The sequence below is a fragment of the Oryzias latipes genome, chromosome 2 (assembly GCF_002234675.1).
Source record: "Oryzias latipes chromosome 2, ASM223467v1".
NCBI classification, from domain to species: Eukaryota; Metazoa; Chordata; class Actinopteri; order Beloniformes; family Adrianichthyidae; genus Oryzias; species Oryzias latipes.
In genome coordinates this window covers 9,934,427-9,958,960 of record NC_019860.2, presented here as the reverse complement: position 1 = coordinate 9,958,960, position 24,534 = coordinate 9,934,427, and the positions used below count along the sequence as shown (strand labels likewise).

The 24,534-nt window shown below is 41.0% G+C and overlaps 1 protein-coding gene across 2 annotated transcripts in view; it reads right to left on the bottom strand.

Annotated features, from left to right (window-relative positions):
- LOC101160793 (transmembrane protein 198-B) overlaps positions 1-20,924 on the bottom strand; it is a 31,110-nt gene extending 10,186 nt beyond the window's left edge. The window contains exon 1 of one of the 2 annotated variants that reach the window (XM_023962807.1): positions 20,391-20,924. The gene's annotated coding sequence lies outside the window, so the exon portion shown is untranslated. Of the gene's footprint in view, positions 1-8,412; positions 9,317-20,390 lie in introns of those variants that run through there. The other variant, XM_004066471.4, reaches the window with a different exon arrangement.
- Between the last annotated feature and the right edge of the window lie 3,610 nt (positions 20,925-24,534).

The window sequence follows — 24,534 nt, the reverse complement described above, 5'->3', positions numbered from 1 at the left end:
TAACGTTTGTTTTATCTGTATCAGTCTGTTTTTTTATGTGTTGTCAACAAAGTTGTAAATTACAGGAAATCTGACCATGCTATTGTGGCTAAGACTTCAGACGTGTAGCTGTTTTTTCTACATGGTACTAAGGTTGCGAATTACAGGTATTGTAAACATGCTAATGTGCCTAACGTATAGCGTGTCGACTTTTGTGTGTTTTTTTACGTGTTACTAACAAGGTTGTGAGTTAAGTAACATTTGTTTTAGCTGTATTAAGGCCCGTACACACCGGGACGAATATTCGCCAGCCGTAATTCGCCAGCGTTTTTTGCCACGTTTTTTGTGTTCACACCCAGGCGATTTTCGCTGACGATGAGTAGAGTGAACATGCAATTTCATTCCCTGACATTAGATGGCGCTTAATGTAAAACAGAAATACTCCTGTACACAAGGTGGCGCTTCGCAACTTTACGCTTCTTAAAGTCGCTTTTCACTCAGAAGAAGAGAGCATGTATTTACGCGCTTGTCAGAATCAAACAAAGAAAACATGAATATTTCCAGCACCAGTAGCTCTAGCTCCAGTTCCAGCGATGAAGAAATTATTGTTCTGTTGAATGATGAAAGACGCCGGAAAAGACAGCGATTTTGGGTACATCCCATAGTTACAAGAAGAGAAGAACATGGGGAGTTTTATTGACTGGTACAAGAGCTGAAAATGTATCATGAGCGTTTTTGGGGATATTTAGAATGTCCGTCATTATTTCTTCGCAGCAGTGTAGATGCTACTTGGCGTATATCTTCTTCGCTGTTACGTATATGTGCTCAGCAAGACAGTTTTGTGTTTGAGCGCCCCCAAGTTGTGTTTTACTGTAACTTCAGAAGCTCCAGACATGTGTGCAAAAGCGCCATTCTCATTGGTCGTATAGTTTTTGACGCGGCGCGTCAAACCAAAAAAACGAACCCGAGGCGTTTTTTTAAAAATGACGCTTTTACGAGTGGCGTTTTTCGCGTCGGTGTGCACACTCACGTTGGTGCCCTTTGTTTAGTCACGAGGCTTTAAACGTCGGCGAATATCGCGCGCGAAATTCGTCCCGGTTAAGTCCTCTTTTTTTTACGTGTTGCAAATATGGTTGGGGGTTACAGGTATTGTAAACACGCTAATGTGGCTAACATGTAGTGGATTCGGATTGTGTTTTTCCTACATAGTACTAACAAGGTTGGGAGTTACCATAGTCACAATAACCTTTGTTTTACAGGTATCAGTCTATTTTTCTTAAGTGTTGCAAACAACTTTGGGAGTTACATATATTGTGAATACGCTAATGTGGCTAGAAAACTAATGTTTAGCGTGTTACAAACAAGTTCTACAGTTGAAGTCTAACTAATCTCTCACTCCTTTGTCTCGCTTAATGCACCTTATAGTTTGGTGAGCTTTATGACATAATTTCGAAAATAGACCATTCATTGACGGTGCGCCCAATTGTCCGGAAGATTAAATTGGACAAAAAATAATTATCTTGAAGAAGAGGATTGAAATTTTCTTTCGTCTTTGCATTAATCATTTGTTGCGTCATCCTCGTTTCCTTAAACAGTGAGGAGTTCAGGTTTTTCACCTTAGTGAGCTGTGAGTGTAAAGGCCCGTACACACCGGGACGAATATTCGCCAGGCCTTATTCGCCAGCGTTTTTTGCCACGTTTTTTGTGTTCACACCCAGGCGATTTTCGCTGACGATGAGTAGAGTGAACATGCAATTTCATTCCCTGACATTAGATGGCGCTTAATGTAAAACAGAAATACTCCTGTACACAAGGTGGCGCTGCGCAACTTTACGCTTCTTAAAGTCGCTTTTCACTCAGAAGAAGAGAGCAAGTATTTACACGCTTGTCAGAATCAAACAAAGAAAACATGAATATTTCAAGCACCAGTAGCTCCAACTGGTGCTTGGTTCGGGGATATTTTAGAATGTCCGTCATTATTGCTTCGCGGCTGTGTAGACGCTACTTGGCGTCTATCTTCTTCGCTGGTATGTGTGCTCAGCAAGGCAGTTTTGTGTTTGAGCGCCCCCAAGTTGTGTTTTACTGTAACTTCAGAAGCTCCAGACACGTGAGCAAAAGCGCCATTCTCATTGGTCGAGTAGATTTCGACGCAACGCGTCGAAAAAAAAAAAACGAACCCGAGGCGTTTGTTTTTTTTGACGCTTTAACGAGTGGCGTTTTTTCGCGTCGGTGTGCACACTCTCATTGGTGCCCTTTGTTTAGTCACGAGGCGTTAAACGTCGGCGAAAATCGCCGGCGAAATTCGTCCCGGTGTGAACAGGCCTTAACCCTGTGACTCATGAAACCTGCTCAAAATGCACCAATTCAACAAAAAATGAGCTATTCGTCTTAAAACTAAACTAGGAAAAATGTTTTGTTATTTAAATCAGCTGACATCAATTACTTTCGTCGTTTTTGGCAAAAATGACACCGCTCACACACATAATCCGTGTTTTTCAATCTGTGCGCAAATGTGGATGAGAGCGCAAATCAATGTTCAGAAAAACTGAATGAAAATTCAGGACTTTCGAGTTTTCCTCACCAATTGAACCATTTGTTGGATTTTAATAGTCTCACAATTGACTTGCATCTTTTAACCCCCCAGAAAAATCCCTTTACTCGAACAACAACAGCTTTTTCTGCAGACATGAGAAACTGCTGAAGGGTCACGGAACAGATTCCTCCGACAGCTGAAAAACATGATCATGCGTGGGACACTGTCGTGACTGACGACAGGGTCGAGGTGCACTGTTTCAAAACAACTTCCTGTCAGTGGGAGGGCCTCCTCTGCACCCTCCAACACTGAATGGGAGATGCCAATGTGTGCTCCCACGGTCCAAGATGGACGGGAAAACTTACATTTTTCCCACTTCTTTATGGAAATCCACAAGCGAGGAGACACTCATTAAAAAGAACAAACACTATCACAGTGAAAACATATCAACTAACCTTGAGACCGAAGCCTGATTTTCACCCACAGACTCAGACAACACATTCAGATAAGCCATGAGAGCCGGGTCAGACGTTTGTCTCATGATCCACAGATTCCTGCAAAACATCTGACCTCTTCTTTACGTTTGCAACAACGAGACCTCACATTCTGAAAGATCACGTTGCTCTCCCCGCCTCAGGCTAGAGTGCACATGGGAGGACCCAGAACGGTTACAGAGGAGCACTGTGAACGGGCAATCATAGAAGACTCTGGGATCCACCTGAACCTCACATCTTAACCCTTGTGCTATCTTGTGGGGTCCAGATGACCCCACACTTACATTAACGTCTTATCCCTACCATGAGGAAAGTGAAGAGGATTTCATGTAATCCATGGACACCAGTGAAGATCATTGAAGAAAAAAGGTTCAGCGCACTGTCTTGTGGGGTCCAGATGACCCAATTCCCAGCAAGTCACGTTAACATTGGGGGTGGGGGTCATCTGGACCCCACAAAATAGCACAAGGGCTAGACTTGAGGCAATACAAACAGGAGAAACTGAGAAGGAAGGAAAAGAAAGAAGCTAAACCTCTGCGCTTCATCCCTAGCAGGCCAAGTTATGCAACCACCTCATAAAGCATTGCTCACCACACTTCTGCTGCCTTACGAATCACCATACATTGGCAACGCTTTCCATGACTCAAGCAACAGACGCACATTAGGCAACACATGCTCCTGAATGCCTCTGCACAGCAGCAACATGGGCCAAAAATACCCCTCAACACATTCAAAATGAAACTGTCTCTAATGCAAGATGATGAATCCATTCAAATAAGAGAACCACCTGATTTTTCTTTCACTTTACTTCTCTAAAGAAATTAGGAAATATGAATTTTAATTTGACAAAAAAAAAAATCCAAAACTGCACCATCCTTATCCCATCAACACCGGACCGCTATCTTTGATGCTAACACTTTTTGAATTACCGTAAGTCTTCGACTGTTTTTCGCAAATAAGGCAATTCCAGGGAATTCTAAAAGCAGAGAAAAGCAGCTTTGCGCTAATATGCGACACTATTGTAAAGCCTTGGAAATCCGTTGGAATTACGTTGCGAAATGTACTTGTATTTTATTGCGAAAAAAACGGTCGAAGAGTTACGGTTATTCAAAAACGTTGCAGAAAAACAACGCAGGTGTTAAAAGGTTGAAAACAATGGTACAAGCTGTTTCCGGGACAACCACAGAAAGTTTGTCCCCAGTTTTAGTAATGCTTGCTTTCAAATTTCTTACACGCATCAGGTCAAATCTAAATTGCTTCCCTACCCGTCGCACTCCTCCCTGTTGTTCCAACTGTAGGGGCATTTGAAGCTTTAGCGCTGTCCGAACATTGTTTTTTTTTTTTTAGAAAGAGCTGTCTTACGGCTAGTTATCCCTCCGTGACACTAAAGAGCTTGAGCTAGTGAGCACCACCGCCAAGGGTCAGTCCGGACTGCTGGTGCCGTCGTAAAGGGCGCGATTGCTACAGCTCCATCAAAGGCTGCTGAGCTCCCCAGGGTGCATCCCGCCTTCGCCCAACAGTAACAGGGACCGTCCCAGCAACCTCGCGACCTTAAGAAAATGGATGGCTCAGGACCATCTTGGATTTTTTTCCTACTCTTTGATCGAGTCCCTGAAAATGTCACATCCCCAAAGCTGGGTCCCTGCTGCGCTGCGCCCGACGCCCAGATTGCACTGCAGGACCTCAGATCGTGTCTGAACATTGACTTTACACTACAAATCGACGCCCCTGACATCCAGTATGAATTATTATAAATCAATAAAAATATCCCACAGTTTCTCAGTCTTTGCAATTGTTTTAAATGTGCTAAAAATATTAAAAGCTGTTTTTTTAATGTAAACATGAGTACATCTTTTATTTTAAAACGGTTCAAAATAACAAGAGCCATAGCTTTTGATCCAATCAGAGCAAGAATGGCCTACCATTTGTCTAGAAAAAAGCTGTGAAAAACACAGAAGGCGGGGTCGAACATGAACCGATGTAGTGTGTTCATCTGTGCAAAAACATAAACATGACTAATAGATGAAAGCTTAATATTTAAAAAATAAAGACTTGCTGTTAGTGTATCAGAACATTAGCAGTTAGTAGTTGAGAATGCTCTGTAAATGAAGAAAACATCAGCTTAAATAGATTGCATTTTGTTTTGAAAAGCCGTAATATTTTTGAAGTTGCTTTTAACTTTAAAAAGTAACCATTGGGAACCGCAGAATGAATTTACTGCGGTCGGGCGGTCGACCCATGATCGTAAAATTGCAGGTCGATTCCCGACTTGCACTCCCATGTCCTTGTCGAAGTGTCCTTGGCCAAGACACAGAACCCCACCTCTGGTGGTAGGTTGGCCTCAGTGTTCGGCAGCGGAGTGAATGTGTGTGTGAATGTGTGTGTGAAAGGGTGAATGGGACTGTGACTGTAAACCCATTTGGCCTTCATAGAAGGTAGAAAAGGGCTATATAAGTATTCGCCATTTACCATTAAATATGTTTGTTGTCGATCAGGTGTATGTCTGCAGTTAGTGGTTTCAATTGTTCTGATTTTTTAATAGGTACAATGAATTCGTACCATCAAAATGTCTGTTGTCTGTTGAGAAAATTCAGCTGGAATCTAGGCTACTGAAGCTGGCAGAGTATCTAGGAGTCCGGGATGGCAGAAAGAGATCCAAGCGTTGAGCGGGTAGTTTGTGGTTGAGAAGCACGGCTGACTTTAGAGAAGAACAAAGCAGTTCTTCAGGTGAAGAGGAACAGTTTGGACTTTGAGAACAAATCTTTGTCAGCTTCAGGCGTCTGGAGGAGTCAGTTTGAACCTGCAGCTGCTCTGTGAAACATAACAATGACCACATCATCGGCGCAGCAAGCGTTTAAAAATTATTCTGTGATAACAAAGAGCTGAAATATTTACACGATTTAATATAAACTGACAATCTGATAAATTGAGATTTTAGAAAATAAATGTTTTCTTCTTGAGCCCGTTCTCACTGGACCGGTCAGAGGGCCCGTCAAGATCATTTTAGATGGACATTTATATAGAAATAAAAAGTTGCACGATTTTGTATCACAACTGTCTTGTAAAAGTGTCAAGAATTAGGATTTAATCCAAGTGGACATCAGAATTATTATTATTATTATTGAAACAAAAAGATCAGTATTATCCATCATGACACAATAAAAGTTCAGAGACGTTCATGTACTTCATGCACAAACATGACTGCAGAGCTTTTGTACGCCACTCTCCCTTTTTTCACAATTTTTTTACTGGAACATGTTTTATTTTCTAAACTGGAAGGATGAAAAAAGTTTTTTATGGATCTGCCCCCATCTATCTACATATATATTTCGATTTTTTTTTAGTTGTGCTGCTTAAACTCTGTAAAAATGACTTAAAAGATTATTCTTTCTGTCCAAGAAATGGTGGACAACATGTCCGTCTTGGTTTGATTTCTTTTGTTTCTACTTTGCCTTTATGTTTGAAGGACTTTGTAATGATCAGGACTCCTGCCGAACTACTAAATGGTTTTAGTCTGCCCCTATGTGGGCTAAAAGTGGGCAAAACTTTACAAGGTATGCTGGTGGCACGCACGAATTATTGTACATTGCTCTATGAGTCCGTTGAACGAAAACTTTCATTCACATTTTTATTTTCTACAGGTATTCTTTGGGGAACAGGTTGTAGCCAACACTTGTACAGCCATCTCTTGTGCTACGCAGGTTTTTAAGTCTAGTCGCAAGATCTACAGTTCAATCGTTTGAAGATGTTCAAATTGAATGGCATCAACACAGCACTGTGAGCAATCTGGGACTCAGATTTAGTGGAGACGCGTGGGTGGCGTCCGCTACAAAACACGGACGTAAGCATGATTACGAAGGAGACATTAATAATTGCGTTTTGTGTCCGGTCCAATAAATATAACTCCAAGACAAACATTTAAAGGAACAGAATTGCGAAAACAAAACGTCTTTGCACCCCGTTGACTTTGCGCACCGAACTCCTTCCTATTGTAGAGGGCGGACGAGAGCTTATAAACAGTAAATACACAAAAGAAAAAGACTCTTCTCCACGTCGCTGCCTATGTGTCTGGGGCCAGTCCGGTGTGACTGGCTCATAAAACCGCGTAGAGCGCGTTCTTGAATGCACCACACGCGGCTGGTTGTGAATGCAGCATGAAACGTAAGTTTGTGTCTGTTTTCTTCTGCTATGGTTGAGGACGGGCCATACCGCCTTCTAAATCTCCTGTTGTGCAGTACAATCCCAATGATCGGCTGGTGGTTATTATGTATAATAATATTAAATGACAAAAAAAACACACACACATCGATACATACCAAATTAGTGTCAACAATTTTTTTAGTTGATTAGTCAGCGTTGTCGAAAATGTTGACAGCCCTAAATCAGTGCAACTTACAATAGCCTTATAAATACTTTACACCATACACACAGTAATTGTACGTTCCATTTCAAATATGCCAAGAGTGAAGTACAAGATACACCCACGCTTCCCTTGACCCCGGATTTACACTAGTCTGTCCAAGGTGTCTGATTCTTGAATGCATGTTTATGCATGGTGTTAATACTAGACAAGCAGACAAACTTCTTGTTTTTCTACTGTTTACCAGCGCATGTCCGCCACCTACAGGTGGAAGAGGCTTGGTGTGAAATTTTGAAGCAGTGCAAATCTTGCTCTAGGCTTCATCTTTCCCGGCTCTATCCTGTTTTGTGCGAAAACGGTCGTAGAAACGTGCGTAGCGATGCTGGTATGCAAGAATATTGAACGCGAAAAAACCTGAAATGCCCAGTACTCCGGCCGGATCCAAATTGCTTCCCTACCCTTCTGGCTCCCCTCTATTGCTCCAATTGTAGGGGCATTTGAAGCTGTGGTAGAAGGAGCTGAAGGGACTTAGGGTTGGCTATCCCTCCATTGATAGGGTGATTCGTGTCATACGTGTGCGTGGCGTGGAGGAGAAACGCATTCCATCAGGTGGGTGTGCTCTGAAGTACAGAAGTTTACATTTAAATGTAGATATTGAGTTATAATTTTGTTATTTAACCGACATTATGTATTTCCTGAGCGCTGGCAGCTTCGCGGTGTCGTAGATGACCGATGAGTATTGATGATCTCATTGAGTGTGAGTAAAATTGAATTAAATTGAATAAAACAAATACAATGAGAAAATATTGAATAAAATAATAAAAATCCTAAATAAATTTAAAAAGAAATCATCCAAAAATTAAAACTCAAAAATAATTAAAAAAAAAAAACAAATAAAAATAAAAGTAAATTCAATAAAAGAAAGAGTAAAAAAAACTAATAAAATAATAAATAAATCTAAAAAATAAATATGAAAACAACTTAAAAATACATTTAAATAATAATAATAATAATTTTAAAAACTGATCTAAAACTTTATCACTGACCTGAGGAGTCTGAAGACTTAAGCGAGGACACATAATGTTTCCATCCAGACCTGTCTCCTCCGCTCCGGCACTGGAAAGCCGGCAGTCTGACGAAAAGCTGAGTGCAATCTAGCCGCCTCGGTGTGATTCAGAAGGTAACAGGTTGGTGAGCAAGTGGCCAGAAAGCGGCGAGCTCCTGGCACACTTTACCGCGCCAGCATCCTGCCTCTTGGACAGGGAGGGATGATTGTTTCACACACACCCCCCCCCTCACACACACACACACACACACACACACATGTCAGCTTCCTGGACAAGCATGCGTGAGCATCTGTTGCCATCAATCGGCCTGCCGATAAACCCCGGCTGGCTCTTGGGAAATGCCGATCGATATGTGCTCTGGAAACGTGACGGGGGTGAGGATGACGCCGTTAAGTGCGGCGCCGTCACATGTCTGTGTCACGCAGAAACACTGTCCGGAAGGCGGGTCAGGCGAGAGGACACCGCCAGAGCAAGCTCAGGCTTAACGGGGGAATGCTCTGCATTCCCAGAGGGAAGGTCGAAATTCGGCTTCAGAATGTTCTGGAGGGGAAACTTGACTTCCTGACATGAACCAGAGACGGACATAAACTCTCTCACTTTTCTGTTTACTGGACCACAAAGAAGACAAAAAGGTATCTGTGATCAAAAGCCTCAGAAATGTAGAACTGTCAAAGATATTGTATGATGGTGACAAAAGGTTTACAAAAACTTCCTGTAAATGTAAAGAATTTCTTTATAAACATTTGAATCTTAAAGAATTGAGCCAACAAGTTTCATCAACCATGATGCCGTTCTTTTTGTCAAGAGAGATACGCAAGTGATGATGTCTTTTTTCCATTTTGCTAAATCTCAAAATTAGGACAGACCATTAGGGCCACAAAAAAAAAGTAATACTACGAGATTCAAAGTTGTAAATTTACGAAAAAGTCCTTTAGTAGATGATTAAAGTCATAAATATGACTTTTTTCTCATAATTGTAGGACTTTAAAGTCGTAATTTAAAAAATATATTAGTTTGTAAACTGGCCCTAAAACTCTTTCCTACTAATTAATAATGAAAAAGTTATTACCTGTAATTTTATAAGAAACTTTGACTATAACATTAATATTGACCAAAATCTCAAAAATCTCTTAATGGATAACCTTCCCTCGGGTCGGGATATGAGGCACACATTTAGCAAGTGTAAATTTGTACATTTACCTTTGATTTGAGTAGATTTTACTTTAATGTTGATTGAAAGCTGTGTTTACTAGTGTGGGGTTATGTGTTTTTCTGTTCTCAGATTTAAAGGCAATCTCCAAGTAAAAAAGGCTGCAGTTCCTCAAATGGCCACCAGATGTTGGTGGCAGGAGAGAGCATTTTCTTGTAATCCTCATGTAAAAAAAAGTCCGATTTTAAACCAAAATTAAACAACTTTCTATGCGTATGCATCGTTTAACATTCACAAACACTCGTGTTTAATTTTATTTTCTATATCTTAGATTAGGTCGTTAATATGGAAATGTTCTGCAGATTAGCATTTGGGTGGACCAACAAGTCCTTTCTATGTCACAAAGCTGAACACATTTTGCAGTCACTCATACCAACTCACTTATTTCAAAGTAAAACTCTGGGTTTCAAGAAAATTTTAATCAGCTGATGGTCTCGCTTACAATATCTGGATTTGCTGGAGGTTTCTTGGAGGGTGTTTCTCTCCTCTTGCTTGCTCTATACATAGAAGACAATATAAAAGTGTTCTATATGATATTGTTGGTCCCTTCTATAGACCATTAGAATCTAATTACGACCTTCTGAGATTAGTTTAAGATTATAAATTTAAGCTTTTCTTGAATACTCGTTGAACGGCAAAATTTTAAGATTCAGGTTTTTGGAGATTTTACAAATGGATTTTGTTTACAATAACCCAGAACAAACCATTGCCGCCAAAAAGTTCCCCCAAAAAACTGGGAAAACTTCATACTAAACCCAGGTTATTTCTTTTTTTGAATGTTTAGCTACATAACAGTTATTTTCAGGCACAAAGAGCAGCACAACTCTGTAGGCGCTGACACTAAGAGGCAGAGGATTTCTCACGTCTCCTCAGGTGTAACCCTCGCGGATCTGCTCAGAAAAACGGAGAAAGATGCCAAAAATGGTGAAATGAAGGTAAAAATATCAAACTGGGTGGTGCAAACCTGAAATTTAAACAGATTTAAAATGTGTTTGTGGAGCAAAACCTTTCATTTCCAAGAAAAAGTATGTTAAAGTTCACTCTAAATGTACCAATAGGTTGTTGGTTTTTCTCCCTACAGTGTCTCGGAAACAACCCGTCCTCGCCAGCATCACAGCTCCCAGCCTGTGCTCGATCAGCTGCTGCAGTCGCAAACGTGACGGCGAGCTGTGGGCGGATGGCGTGCAGCTGCAGGCGAGGTCGGGCGTCCTCTGCATCGATGATTCCATCCAAAACAAGACGTGTTTGGTTTCCAAGACGCTAAAAGGACAGCCTGTGAGATCTGGAGTTATCGTTCTTTTGCAGCATGATTCAAAGACCAGTTCTCTCATTAAGTTCTCTCAACATCTCCATGAGGCTGATGTTCAAGAGCATCTACTTGGATGCCTTTTTTTTCTTTATTTATATTAAGTGACTTTTTCTGACGTGTCTGCTCAATTTGCATCTATTTTTTTTAATTCCGGTCTTATTCTTCAACTATTGGCCACTCTCTTAAGGGGGCGCCACAGTGACTCATCTAACTCCATCTAACCTTCTTCTCTGCATCCTCCTCCTTCACACCAACCACCCTCATGTCCTCCTCAACTACATCCAACCTCCAACTTTCACCAACATCATCGCTATTCCTCCTCTCACAGTGTCCAGCACCACCTCAATCTGCTTCCCTACATTTATCTCCAGAACATCCAACAACAGCTGTTACTCTGATGGATTCAGTTCTAATCCTTATCTGAAGGTACAGTGGGGCAAAAAGGATTTAGTCAGCCACCAATTCTGCAGGTTCTCCACTTAAAATGATGACAGAGGCCTGTAATTTTAATCATAGATAAACCTCAGCTATGAGTGACAAAATGAGAAAAACAAATCCAGAAAATCACATTGTCTGATTTTTAAATAATCTATTTCTAAAGTATGGTGAAAAATAAGTATTTGGTCATCCATAAAAGTTCAACTCAATACTTTGTTATATACCCTTTGTTGGCAATGACAGCACTCAATCGTTTTCTGTAAGCATTCACGAACTGTTGCTGGTATTTTGGTCCATTCCTCCATGCAGATCTCCTCTAGAGCAGTGAGGCTTTGGGGCGGTTGCTGGGCAACACAGACTTTCAACTCCCTCCAAACCATTTCTATCGGGTTGAGATCTGTAGACTGGCTAACCACTCGAGGACCTTGAACTGCTCCACTCCTTAGTTACCTGGACAGTGTGTTTTGGATGGTTTCCATACTGAAAAACCCAGCCAGGGGACCCAGGGGACACGTCTGGCACTGAAGTGTTTCAGCCCCTGGCGGCGTAGTGTGTTACTGATGGTTGCCTTTGTTACTGTGGTCCTAAATATTTCCCAGCAGGACCAAAATACCAGCAACAGTTTATGAAAACCTTGTGAAGACTTACAGAAAACGTTTGACTGCTGTCATTACCAACAAAGGGTTTACAACAAAGTATTGAGTTGAACTTTTGTTATTGATCAAATACTTATTTTCTACCATTCTTTACAGACAAGATCTTTAAAAATCAGACAATGTGATTTTCTGGATTTATTTTCTCATTTTGTCACTCATAGCTGAGGTACAGACAGTACAGACCAAAGGTTTGGACACACTTTCTCATTCAAATGAATGGGAAAATGTGTCTAAACTTTATACCTACCTTTATACTGTATACCAATGAAAAAAATTGCAGGCCTCTCAGCTTTTCAAGTGGAAGAACTTGCACGATTGGTGGCTCACTAAATACTTTTTTGCCCCACTGTATCTAAAACTAGCATTCTTTGGAGGTTTTATGTGTTTTATGTGTGTGTGTTTTTAGTAGTTATTACAAATGCAACACAAATAGACAAAATGTACAATCAGCTCCAAAAAACACCAAAGTCTTTATTCACTTTTTGATCATTTTTGCTCCCTTTCTGGCCTAAATCCTTCAGCTTTTTTTTATCAGTTTGGCTGCATTTCTGCTAGTTTCTGTCAGAGAGGATTGTTTCAGTTTAGTCAAAATATTTGGATCTAGACCTACACAAAACACCCCGAAAAAAAGTATCGTCAAGATCAGCTTGTGCGATACGTGTATCGCAAAAGATGATCCAATACAGCCCTTTACGCATTTGACCAATCACATGGACTCCATCATGTCATCAGAGACGGTCCTGACTAGTTTGGCGCCCTGGCCGAAACAGTTTTTGGAAGGATGGCTGGCTGGTTGGCTCTGGTAAAAATTGCCATATTTTTCTGTTACTTTTTCTTTTTTCTTGAGCTGAATATAAACCTTTGGACGCCGCCTGCATATCTTTATTCGTGGAGTTTTTCTTTCCCGTATCTCCTTTTGTTTTTGAACTGGACACCTGATGCTAATTTTCAACCATCCCCCATCACCCACATCCTTGAATAGTATTTTCCGTCTGGCAAACACGCAGAGTCAACCAGTCCAGTTTATTTTTTTTCAGATTTAGAAGTCAGGAACATTATTTTCTCTCTGAGAAACAGTCCTTGAAGGACACTCATCAGGCTGAAAGACGAGACAAAACACGAAAAGATAAAGCTCATAGGTTTAGAGAGTTTAGACTTCATTATGCAACTACCAGAGTGTGGGAAAATCTGGGATGAACTTCTACCTACTACCTCATCCACAACAACTCTGCTCTAATGACATCATATGGCTGCTTCAAAGCAAAGAACCACCAGCCAATCAATAATCAACACAGAAACCACAAAGCCATCAACTACCAGCTACTTACCGGTATTTCTGCTTTATTAACAAACCACAGCTGCTAATCTCTTTCTGAAAGCAGCATGAACCTGCAGACATGCAGGACTAACTTTCATTTGGGAGATCTATCATTTCTAAATCCAAACTAGTTAATCTCCACTTTCACATTCAAGTATTCCGAAAATCTTTGTTCCAAGTCTGGCAGTTTCAACTTAAACAACATTAATGGCTAAATAATTATAATCTGGTAAAAAAGTTTTAAAGTTGAAGCCAAAGCTAGTTGCTGCTAGTACCATTTAACCCTTGTGCTATCCAAGGGGGAGTGGGGTCATCTGGACCCCACAAGACAGTGCTTTTCTTCAATGCTTTGTGATCTTCACTGGAGTCCATAGATTATGTGAAATCCTCTTAACCTTTATCCACCTTTGTCATGGTAGGGAGAACATGTCAATGTAAGGGCAGGGTCATCTGGACCCCATAAGATAGCACAAGGAATAAAAATGCAGATTGTGGTGCTATCGTCTCGTTGGACGTGTATCGCGATTCGTATTGTATCGCGATTCGTATTGTATCGCGATGGCGATACGTATTGTATCGCGATGCACTTGCCAATACACACCCCTAGACACAACCCCTGGGGACCGGCACAGACAAAACCTGGATTTAAGTCCCCTTGTGACTACATAGTTAGCCAGTAGTGTGAAGGGGCTACCCTAAGGACCAACACTGGATGAAGCTTATTGGGAATCGGACCCAGGTTTCCTGCATGCCAGCCCTTCTCCAACCTACCGAGCTATCCAAGTACAGCAGCTATTCACATGTCATGTCAAAGGTAAAAATCAGGGTTCGATCTTTAAATTGTTAATCTTGTCTCGTAAGAAAACGAATTTCTACCAACGTAACAAACCACAGTTCTGTAATCTCCGACTCATATATTTTAGTTTCTACTATCTTATCAACAGCTGTCAGAAAATCAGCCAAATAAAAAGCCTTTATGTTGTTCATTGCTCAAACCGAGCGCGTCTGTTTCCTCCAGATTCAACCATCTGCTCATTTCAAGTCGGCTCCAGCAAACAAACATCTGGCCTTTCTCGGCTCCACCTGAGCGGCTGTTTTAGGATTGGCTCAAAGCAGCCGTCCACCCTGTTTTCTGCTGCTGTTTCCAAACATAGAAGATAAAAAAACCTGCTCTAATAAACCTGACAAATCCTCTGCATTATTTACAGAGGAGCTGAGAGACAGGTGGAAAACTTTGTCTAATTCATGAGGATTCTTTGAAGAGAAATTTTAATTTTTCCAGTGTTTTCTTCCTGGTTCTGCAGCATTTGTCTGTTGATGTTCTTTTCCCCGTTTGCACACACCGCCTCCCTCGCCGTCTGGAACGGCTGCATGAGAAGAGGTGGCGCCGCAGACGCACATCCACGGTGACGCGTTGTGGCATTTTCCTTCCCCCGGCGGGCAGCAGCGCTGGAGCTGCGCCGCCTGACTGCACAGATGAGCCTTTCGTCCTGACACACGGAGAATACACAAAGAGCTGAAGGAAAGTCAGGGTTTTTTTTGTATCCGCCGGCTGCTCGGCCCGGATCACAAACGGGAGTGGTGAATAAAAGCTGTCCGTCGCTTCTTCAACCTGCCTCAGCCATTTCTGCTTCACTTGGCAAAGAATCCCCCTTTCCCAGGATGCTTTTCAGCCGCCTGCGGGGAGCACAAAGTCTGTGCACGTGACTTTAGGTGAGGGTTTCCATCAAATCAAACCTCCACATGGCTCGGAGACTGCCTGCAGTGCATTCTGGGTTGTGTGAGAGCTTTCAAAGCTAACATAAATATTTGTGACAGCTAGCATGTTGCTCCCACCAAAGTCTACATCAGTTTTTGTCTTTCTAAACACTGTTATTTACTAAAGATGAATATATCCACTTCAGGTTTTACTTCGAAGTAAAATACTACACAAAGCGTCTCAATGACGTCACGGTTCCAAAAGCCGTTCTTGCTCTAATATCCTGAGAAAATGTGAGTTACATAATGGCTGAAATGGGCACAGGGAGCGTGTGCATACTTTAAAGGCTTCCTTCCACAGCAGAACTCATTTAGAGTTGTTTAGCATCTTCATGCACAAAAGCTTCAGTCACACATTTACACATGCAAACACATTTGAACTCCAAACAAAAGTAAAACCATAAGTTAGTGAGAACTGCATTTGTCCTTTATTTATATACACCTGTGATGCTTATGAGCCATTTTCAGCTGCACAACAGTGAATCTGAACGCGGGCTTTAACTCAGAGCATCATGAGATCAACATCACTTTTATCAGATTAGGATCAACAATCAGCTTAAAACAATATGGAAGACCAGGACTGCCTTTAAGAATAAAAATAATTCCGCTTTTCGGATAATCAGTAGTAAAACGTGAAAGAAATAGGGTTACTAAATAAACTTACCAATTTAATAATAACTTTACAATAAAATAAATGACAGTGACAAATGTTTTGAAATTAACACTTTTAGGTTGCGTGATTATTTATTGATTGATTATTAAATGATGTGATTTAAAAATGTATGCAAGGTTTAAAAAGGGAGTGCACAGTACTCACCATAACACTAGACATAACATGAAACCAGCACATAGTTCAGAAAAACAACTAAAAAATAAACTATCTATAAAACGGATTTTTTTACATAATTTAGGACACATTTTAAGTATTTTAGACAACCTTCTTCCAAATACATGTTTTATTCACTTTATTGAACATAATGTAATTTAAATTCTGCATACACACAACACTTTTCAATTAATTTATTAGTCAATCATTCCATTGTGTGTAAGTTTTTAAATTAGAAACTGAGTTTAGTCCTTTGTTATTATGAAAACAAGAAAAATTAACATAGGCCGAACCTAAAATTATTATCTTAACAAGGCAAAGCTAGCTTAGAATTTGCATTAAAAAATAAGCAATATGTTAAAATCTAATATTGTTGTTGTACATTGTAATGGATTTATGCTTACAATATTGTCAGAAGTCTAGAAAAATTAAAAATTAACGAAACAGCAAAGATCAGAGTAGCGATGCAGCAGAAAGATGCTATTTGACTTCGGTTAATAGGGTACAACATTTTTTTACTTGATTGATTTCGCGTTTTTTTTTTAATGAGTATATCATTTTATTTTATTTATTTTTTAATCAAAACCAAACTCATGAAGTTTTAATTAAGGCTAATGTTCAACTGTTTGTGTTACTATACTTATTCATTGTTGGGACTTTTTTTTTTCTAAGATGGCCGCCTTTAAAAACCCTAACATGCAGTTTTAATCCAAAATGTATCTTTTTCTCTTAGAATATTTAAAACAACTTTTTTAGACAAAAATGTACAGTCATTATAATCATGGAAATAATTAGAATAGTTTATAAACGGCTGACTTTCTAAGCAGTTGTGTTACGTTGTATCTTGGCTTTAAATTCATTTTTACAATCCAGTTTTTTTTTTGCGTCTTTGTCGTGTTCTTTTTTCCAAATGTCCCCGACTTTTTACACAAGGTTTAAGGCCTGTTCACACCGGGACGAATTTCGCCGGCGATTTTCGCCGACGTTTAACGCCTCGTGACTAAACAAAGGGCACCAATGAGAGTGTGCACACCGACGCGAAAAAACGCCAGGCGTTAAAGCGTCGAAAAAAAAAAACGCCTCGGGTTCGTTTTTTTTTTTCGACGCGTCGCGTCGAAATCTACTCGACCAATGAGAACGGCGCTTTTGCTCACGTGTCTGGAGCTTCTGAAGTTACAGTAAAACACAACTTGGGGGCGCTCAAACACAAAACTGCCTTGCTGAGCACACATACCAGCGAAGAAGATAGACGCCAAGTAGCGTCTACACTGCCGCGAAGCAATAATGACGGACATTCTAAAATATCCCCGAACCAAGCACCAGTTGGAGCAACTGGTGCTTGAAATATTCATGTTTTCTTTGTTTGATTCTGACAAGCGCGTAAATACTTGCTCTCTTCTTCTGAGTGAAAAGCGACTTTAAGAAGCGTAAAGTTGCGCAGCGCCACCTTGTGTACAGGAGTATTTCTGTTTTACATTAAGCGCCATCTAATGTCAGGGAATGAAATTGCATGTTCACTCCACTCATCGTCAGCGAAAATCGCCTGGGTGTGAACACAAAAAACGTGACGAAAAACGCTGGCGAATAACGCCTGGCGAATATTCGTCCCGGTGTGTACGGGCCTTTAGGTTGTCAATCCTCCACTGTTGTCTTAATTTCAGTTAATTACCCCCAGAGTGTTTTAAAGTCTAGTTTTCAGTCTTTTTCCGTTTCAGGAAATCTGATTTGTCACCTTTTTGTTTCTGGCTTAGTTATTATCCATGTTGATAAGCATGTTTTGTCTTTTGATACGGTCACTAAAACCCCCAGGAGGTGGTCTGGCAAACTGACCAATCAGAGCTCACAATCCCCATAAGTTAAGGGGTGTTTATTGTTCCCGCTCACATAATTCGATATGTATTTTCATGCATGGTCCATGAATCAATAGTATAAAAGACTTAACTCTTATTTTTATCACGGGTACTTTTTTTTGTAACCACAAAGAACAAACAAGTTAAAGACTTACTATTTATTACTTAAGATAAAGTCATTAATTTAATCAGGTGTTGTTTGAAATGCTATGAAAAGATAGGGTCGTCATGTTAAGTGCACACATCCCTCTCTGTGATTCACCTTCAGCCAATTGTAATTGACTGACTTGGTAGAAACGAGCTTGAGATGATGACTTCTTTCTTGCATCACAAGACAGTAGAGAGCACAACAGGAAGAAGAACTAACAAAGTTTGCCAGAAACCAATTATTTACTTCTGGATCGATTTGATGCAACATAATCTTGTTTGTGTCTGTGGTTTTCAACTGATACTGCTGTTACTTCCAGTACTAGGTCAATTTTTCGATGCGTATCTGTATCTTTTGTATCCTATCATAAAGCTACAGAACAGAGACCTATTATCCTTCGCAGTTGTATCTATGTCTGTGGGCAGTAAAGTATCGCCTGAGTATTAAAGGATGTAAGTTTGTGCGGCTTAGGTACCCTATACATTCTGCATTGTTTTATTTTTGTTATTTTTGTTAAGTTCTGGTTTTGTCCTATTAATTTTATTTATCTAGGTTGACCAAACACATTTTTGCTTCGCCTTAGCTCTAAAACTTTTAAATAAATGCATATGATCCTTATGTTAAAGGTTAATCCACAGACCATCCTGTTGATGTGACATCATTGGGGGCTTGTCCGGGATAGCTTTTATATATGCTAATTATACACCTGTTCATCCCAGCACAATGCAGCATATTGACAAAGTGGCAGCAACTTTATTAATATTAATAATATTACCAGATAACACCACCAGTGGAACATCAGACTCTGGTAACATCCACTACCAATTAATGTCATAAATATTATGTTATTATGTAAATATTATGTTGTTTGGGAATCACCTGTTGCAATATATCCATATTGTAATAGGACTCCAGGCAGCCTACTGTTTTTATTGTTGTTGGGTTTTTTTTTTTAAGTCACAGCCTGTTCTTCTGTCCCTGCATTTATCACTTAGCCATTTGCAAAGACACGGAGCCTCAGTGGTTAGCGCTCTTGCCTCACAGCGAGAAGGCCCCTGGTTCAAGGACCTGAAACATAACATCAGTGGGGGACCTTTCTGTGTGGAGTTTGCATGTTCTACCCGTGCATGCTCCGGGGACTCCCACTGTCCAAAACCATGCTTCATGGGTTAATTGGTCGCTCTAAATTCTCCCTAAGTGTAAAAGCATGGGTGTGTGACTGCGGTTCTGCGACAGACTGGCAACCTGTCCAGGATGTCCCCTGCAACCCCGTGATCCCGAAAAGGAACAAACAGCTTAGAAGATGAAGGAATGAATCCATTTGCAAAGAAACATTCCACATACGACTTTCCTCATGTTGCACGCCGCCGGACTGCTTTTAGCGCTCTAGTGACTAAAATGTAACTAAGAGAATCTGATCATCTTAAAAACTAAAAGATTTTTCAGAATAAAAGATTGTTCAGACATAGTCATACCGCTCCTCTGACGAAACTTTACCGCACAAGTGATCGAAAGTGTAGCTAAGGGAATCTGTTTAATTTTTACAAAATAAACGATTTTTTATATAAAAGTTTGTTGAGACTCAAAAGAATTAAAAAAAAAAAACATGGCTATAATTTCTTCAGCGGCCATGTGCCAATTGATGCAGGGACCGCCCGGTGGTTGGGGACCCCTGACTTACAGGACTTTGTGGATCACCAAAGTACTCTCAAACTGAACCTGTGCCGCAATGATGATCTTAGTTACATTTTTACAGTTTATATGCCACATTTTATTAGTTTTATTAAGAAACAGAACAGAATATTTTCCAAATAACCTATATTTAAAAAAAAAAGAAAATAAGCAACCAAGAGAAAATCAATCTGTTTAAATCCCACTGTATTAAATGATTGACGTGCACGAGTGGATTTTTTTTATTGGCATTTTGATAAATCCATACATGGTTTTAGGGCTCAACGCTTAAGTCGAGGGGGAATTCTCTCTCGGGCCAAATCAAGATTAAAACATGTCCAAGCCTTCATATTTCTACTTTCAACAGTTTTATTTTTTTAATAAAATGAAAGAAAATATCCTAAATGTAAGTCGCACGATAGGGACATTGATTAGAAGCAGGAAGCAAAGAGAAATTGGTTCCGGGAATTTTTTTTTTTTTTTTTTTTTTGGTTCCGGGAAATGAAAGAGGTCACCTGAGCAGAGGCTCGGTTCGTTTCGGACGTTCAGGTTCTAGTGATCTCAAAATTCCACCACAGAACAACCCGTCCGTCCGTCCGTTCGTGGATTCATCCGCCATAACGGCATGATCGATAGCCCGATTACCCCCCCCCCCCCCCCCCCCCCCCCCGACCTCGGCCTGTCAGTCACGTCCCCTCAAAGCGGATCCGACCGCAGGTGTTCGGACAAAGATGGCGCGCACGTGCACGGCTCTTTTCTGCCCCAGCACTCACCGTCATCTCCCGACAGGTTCACGCGCCCGCGTCCACGCTCACGTCACGGCCAAAGGAGCCTCCGGAGGCCGAAGGCCTCCCCCCTCCGGGTCATCTCCACCGCTTGCATCCCGCCGCGTCCTCACGGTGACCGAGCTCCGTCTGCTGCAGGCAGCGGGATCCACCGATCCCGGAGGAGGGGATGAGGCTGCACGGAGGACCGCGCAACAAGCGAGGGATAGAAGCCCGCGTCACATGCCGGTTCTGCAGAGGAACGGAACAGAACCGTGCGGAGTTCGGACCGGATGGAGCGACAGACGGCCTCCGCCGCAAAAATGGAAAAAAAAAATCCCCACCGACGAGCTGAGACTGTTGAAAGCTGCACCGCTTCAATGACTGGAAGGAGAAAATGGAAAGTCATGAAAGCCGCAGCGCCCCCCACAGGCGGAAGATTTCAACACACCCTGACGTGAAGCAAGCTGCTCACGCTGCGGGGAGTCTATGGAATGCCCTGCGTGCCAAAAAAAACATTTGTTCATTTCTGAAGATGTAAATAAACACATAACAAAATATTTGAATTATTTTTATAAACATTTCTGACAGTCTTGTGTATTTTTCAGAAGCCCCCCCCCCCTTTTTTTAAACATTTATTTTTTATTTTTAGTGTTTTAGGTTGCTTTAATTCAAAAAGGAGTTTTGTAGGGTTTAAAGGGCGGCGAATATCTAGAATTAAATACTGAGGTGCTTAAATTTGGCTGAAAAGTCAGCTCCAAAATATGAGATTTGTAAATATATAGTAGCCTAAATGTTTAAATACATCACAACTTTTTCTTCATTTGGTCTTTTATTTTGGCTAATTATTTTGCTTTTGTCTCTATATTTTTTAGAAATCTTTATCAGCATAGTTTGATCTGGTGCTCTAGGCATAAACGTGGGCTAAAATATATAAAATGAAAGGTTTAAAACATATCAAGCACTTAACAAAACTTGTAAATTAGATATCTATCTAGTAGACAATACTTGGATTTTATCTATGAATATGAATAATGTCTCATTATTATTTAACTTTTAGAGCTTATTAAAAAATAAAGGCATATCTGCATCCAAATCGCTTACTGAATCCCCATGGGGGTCACAGGGTTGCTGGTGCCAACCCAGCTACTATTAGGCAAGGGCAGAGTACAAGCTGAGCAGGTTGCCAGGGTCGCACACTTGGGGGCAATATAGAGTTAAACAATTCACCCATCAAAGTGTGGCCAGAGAAAACTCATGCATGCACAAGCAGAGCATGCAAACTCCCCACAGAAAGTTCCCAACCAGTATTCAATCCAAGGCCTTCTCACTGTGACACAAGAGCACTACCAGCTGTGCCACCATGCCAGCCATTGGTGCTTGTAAACAAGAAATTACATAAACACGTATAAATCCGTATTCCTAGTTCATAAAAGAGAAAGGTCTGTGGCGTTAATGAAGGAATATGGTCAGAAAAGTGAGGTGGGGTCACACAGAAAATTGATTGTGAAAGTCTTTCCACCACTCTTCACTCTGCCCTGAGCCACCTGGACCACCCAGGGAACTACGTTAGGCTGCTCTTTCTGGACTTCAGCTCAGCCTTTAACAACATCATCCCAGACATCCTGACAGAGAAACTGCTTCACCTGGGCCTTTCTTCCCCCATCTGCTCATGGATTAAAGACTTTCTGTCAGAACGACCACAATCTGTTAAACTTGGACCCCACCTTTCATCCACCATCACCATCAGCACAGGATCACCACAAGGATGTGTACTGAGCCCCCTCCTCTTCACGCTCTACACATCGGACTGCACGCCAACCCACCCCTGCAACACCATCATCAAGTTTGCTGATGACACTGCTGTGGTCGGGCTCATCTCAGGGGAAGATGAGACTTTCTACAGGGATGAGGTCAGCGGACTGGAAAAGTGGTGTTCAGGAAACAACCTCCACCTGAACACCACCAAAACGAAAGAAATAATCCTGGACTTCAGAAAGGGGAGAGTGGACCCGCCCCCACTTTATATAAATGGGGTCAGCGTGGACAGGGTTCACTCCATCCGCTACCTAGGTGTGCTGATCACAGAGGACCTCTCCTGGACTGCAAACAACACTGCGGCAGTAGGGAAGGCCCAGCAGCGTCTCCACTTCCTGAGAATACTCAGGAGGAACAACCTGGACAAGAAGCTGCTGGTGACCTTCTACAGAGCCACCATCGAGAGCATCCTCACGTACTGCATCACAGCCTGGTATGCAGGATGCTCGGCCGCAGACAGGAAGGCGCTGCAGAGGGTGATCAACACGGCCCAGAAAATCACCGGCTCCCCCCTGTCCAGCCTAGAGGACATTGCTAGCTCTCGCTACAAGAGCAGAGCCAGGCAAATCATCAAAGACTCCCACCATCCCAACCACCACCTGTTCCAACTGCTACCGTCAGGCCGACGGTACAGATCCCACAAGGCTCGCACAAATCGACTAAAGAACAGTTTTTTTCCCAGAGCAGTCAATCTCCTAAATAAATGTGAATCCCACAAAAACTGTAACTAGTGCAATATCTGAAACCAATGTGCAATATTAACAATTCCCAGTGCAATATAATGCAATTTAGAATAGTTGTGTAGCTTTGTACATATGTATATTTTCAGTTAAACTCAATTTTATTGTTCTTTAGAAGATTATCTATTTTATTGTTTAAGCAGCTGGAGAGCACCGGAAATTTCGTTGTCACAAGTTTCTTGTGTTACAATGACAATAAAGGCTTTCTGATTCTGATTCTGATTTCAGTTACACAATTTTTTCAGAAATTGTCAGAGCAGCATTTAAATGTTCACATTTAAGTTTATCCTGATGTGTGCACTTTGAAATTAAAAAATTGTCATAAATTGCAATTTCTTCATGTTGATTTACTGTGATAAAGTAAAAAATGTGGGCGTGGTAACCATAATTATTTGACCATTGACTTTGGAAATGATAATCATTGCATTTATTAATCAATTAAAGTTGAAGAAAACTGTCCTCGTAACATAGAGGGCAAAAAAAGACAGCAGAAATCTGTGACTTCTTTTTACACACGCATTAACATGTGCATTCTTCATTATTTCATTTTTAATTCAACTTTCTTGATAACAAATTCAGCTCAGTCAAAGCTTCCTTATGTGTCAATTCATCTATGCTAGCAGCTGCTCAAGCTAACAACTTGAAAACTGAAAGATTTACTTTACTTATGTAAAAATTTGGAATTTTATAGTTGCAAACGCTTGCAAACCAATGACATCACAGCGGGTGAAACTGTAGAAAACTAAAAATGAATGGGGCAAAAGTCTCCCATGGGGCTTCAGAAGAAAACAATTCAGCATCCACTAACGAAACCAACTTTAGTGTCAGTGATATCCAAAGGTCGTTTTGAAATTATTATGGGATGGCCACAGGGACTACAGCTTGGCAGGCATTTTGTGGCAAAGTGTGAAATTGAGCAATTTTCTGGAAATTTCACACACATGCCGCTAGCTTAAGTCTACGACCACCCCTGGAGTTTCGTCGACTTGTGACCTCCACAAGAAGGCGCCATCTTTAATTTAAAAAACTAGGAAAAGCACCACTTCCAAATGAAAACTTGTATCAGGGATTGTCCTCTATTGCCTCCTAACTCCTTGAGCAGCATTGAGAAGCCACTGAGAAAAAAATGTTGCATTTAGAAATTGTAGATTTTAAACAGTGGCAAGCTAGCAAAAGACGCATTCCCGTAACTCACACATTTTTGACAAAATATCGTGAAAATTTAATGCATGGATGGTCGGTTACAGCTGAACAAAGTTCTATCACATAAGGTATAAACGTATTAAGAATGTGGGCGTGGTTAGCGAGAATCCACCGTTTCTACGGAAATCCCAAATTTTACTTATGCCAATTTTTCTGAAACTTACAGCAATCTGTTCAGTGTCCCCAAGTGACAAAAACATCAACTGGTGGCTATGGAGATAAAACTAAGAGAAAAGCCGCCATTTTGAAGAAAAAGTGTTTTGTTTCATCAATTTGTCACATGTAGCTGTGAACATCCTGACGTGGGCAGAAAAGAGGGCGTCGTCGATGAGAATTCCATGAAGGCCGTGAAGACGAGGGCATAGAGCACCTGCTGAGCGGGTCAAAGGTGG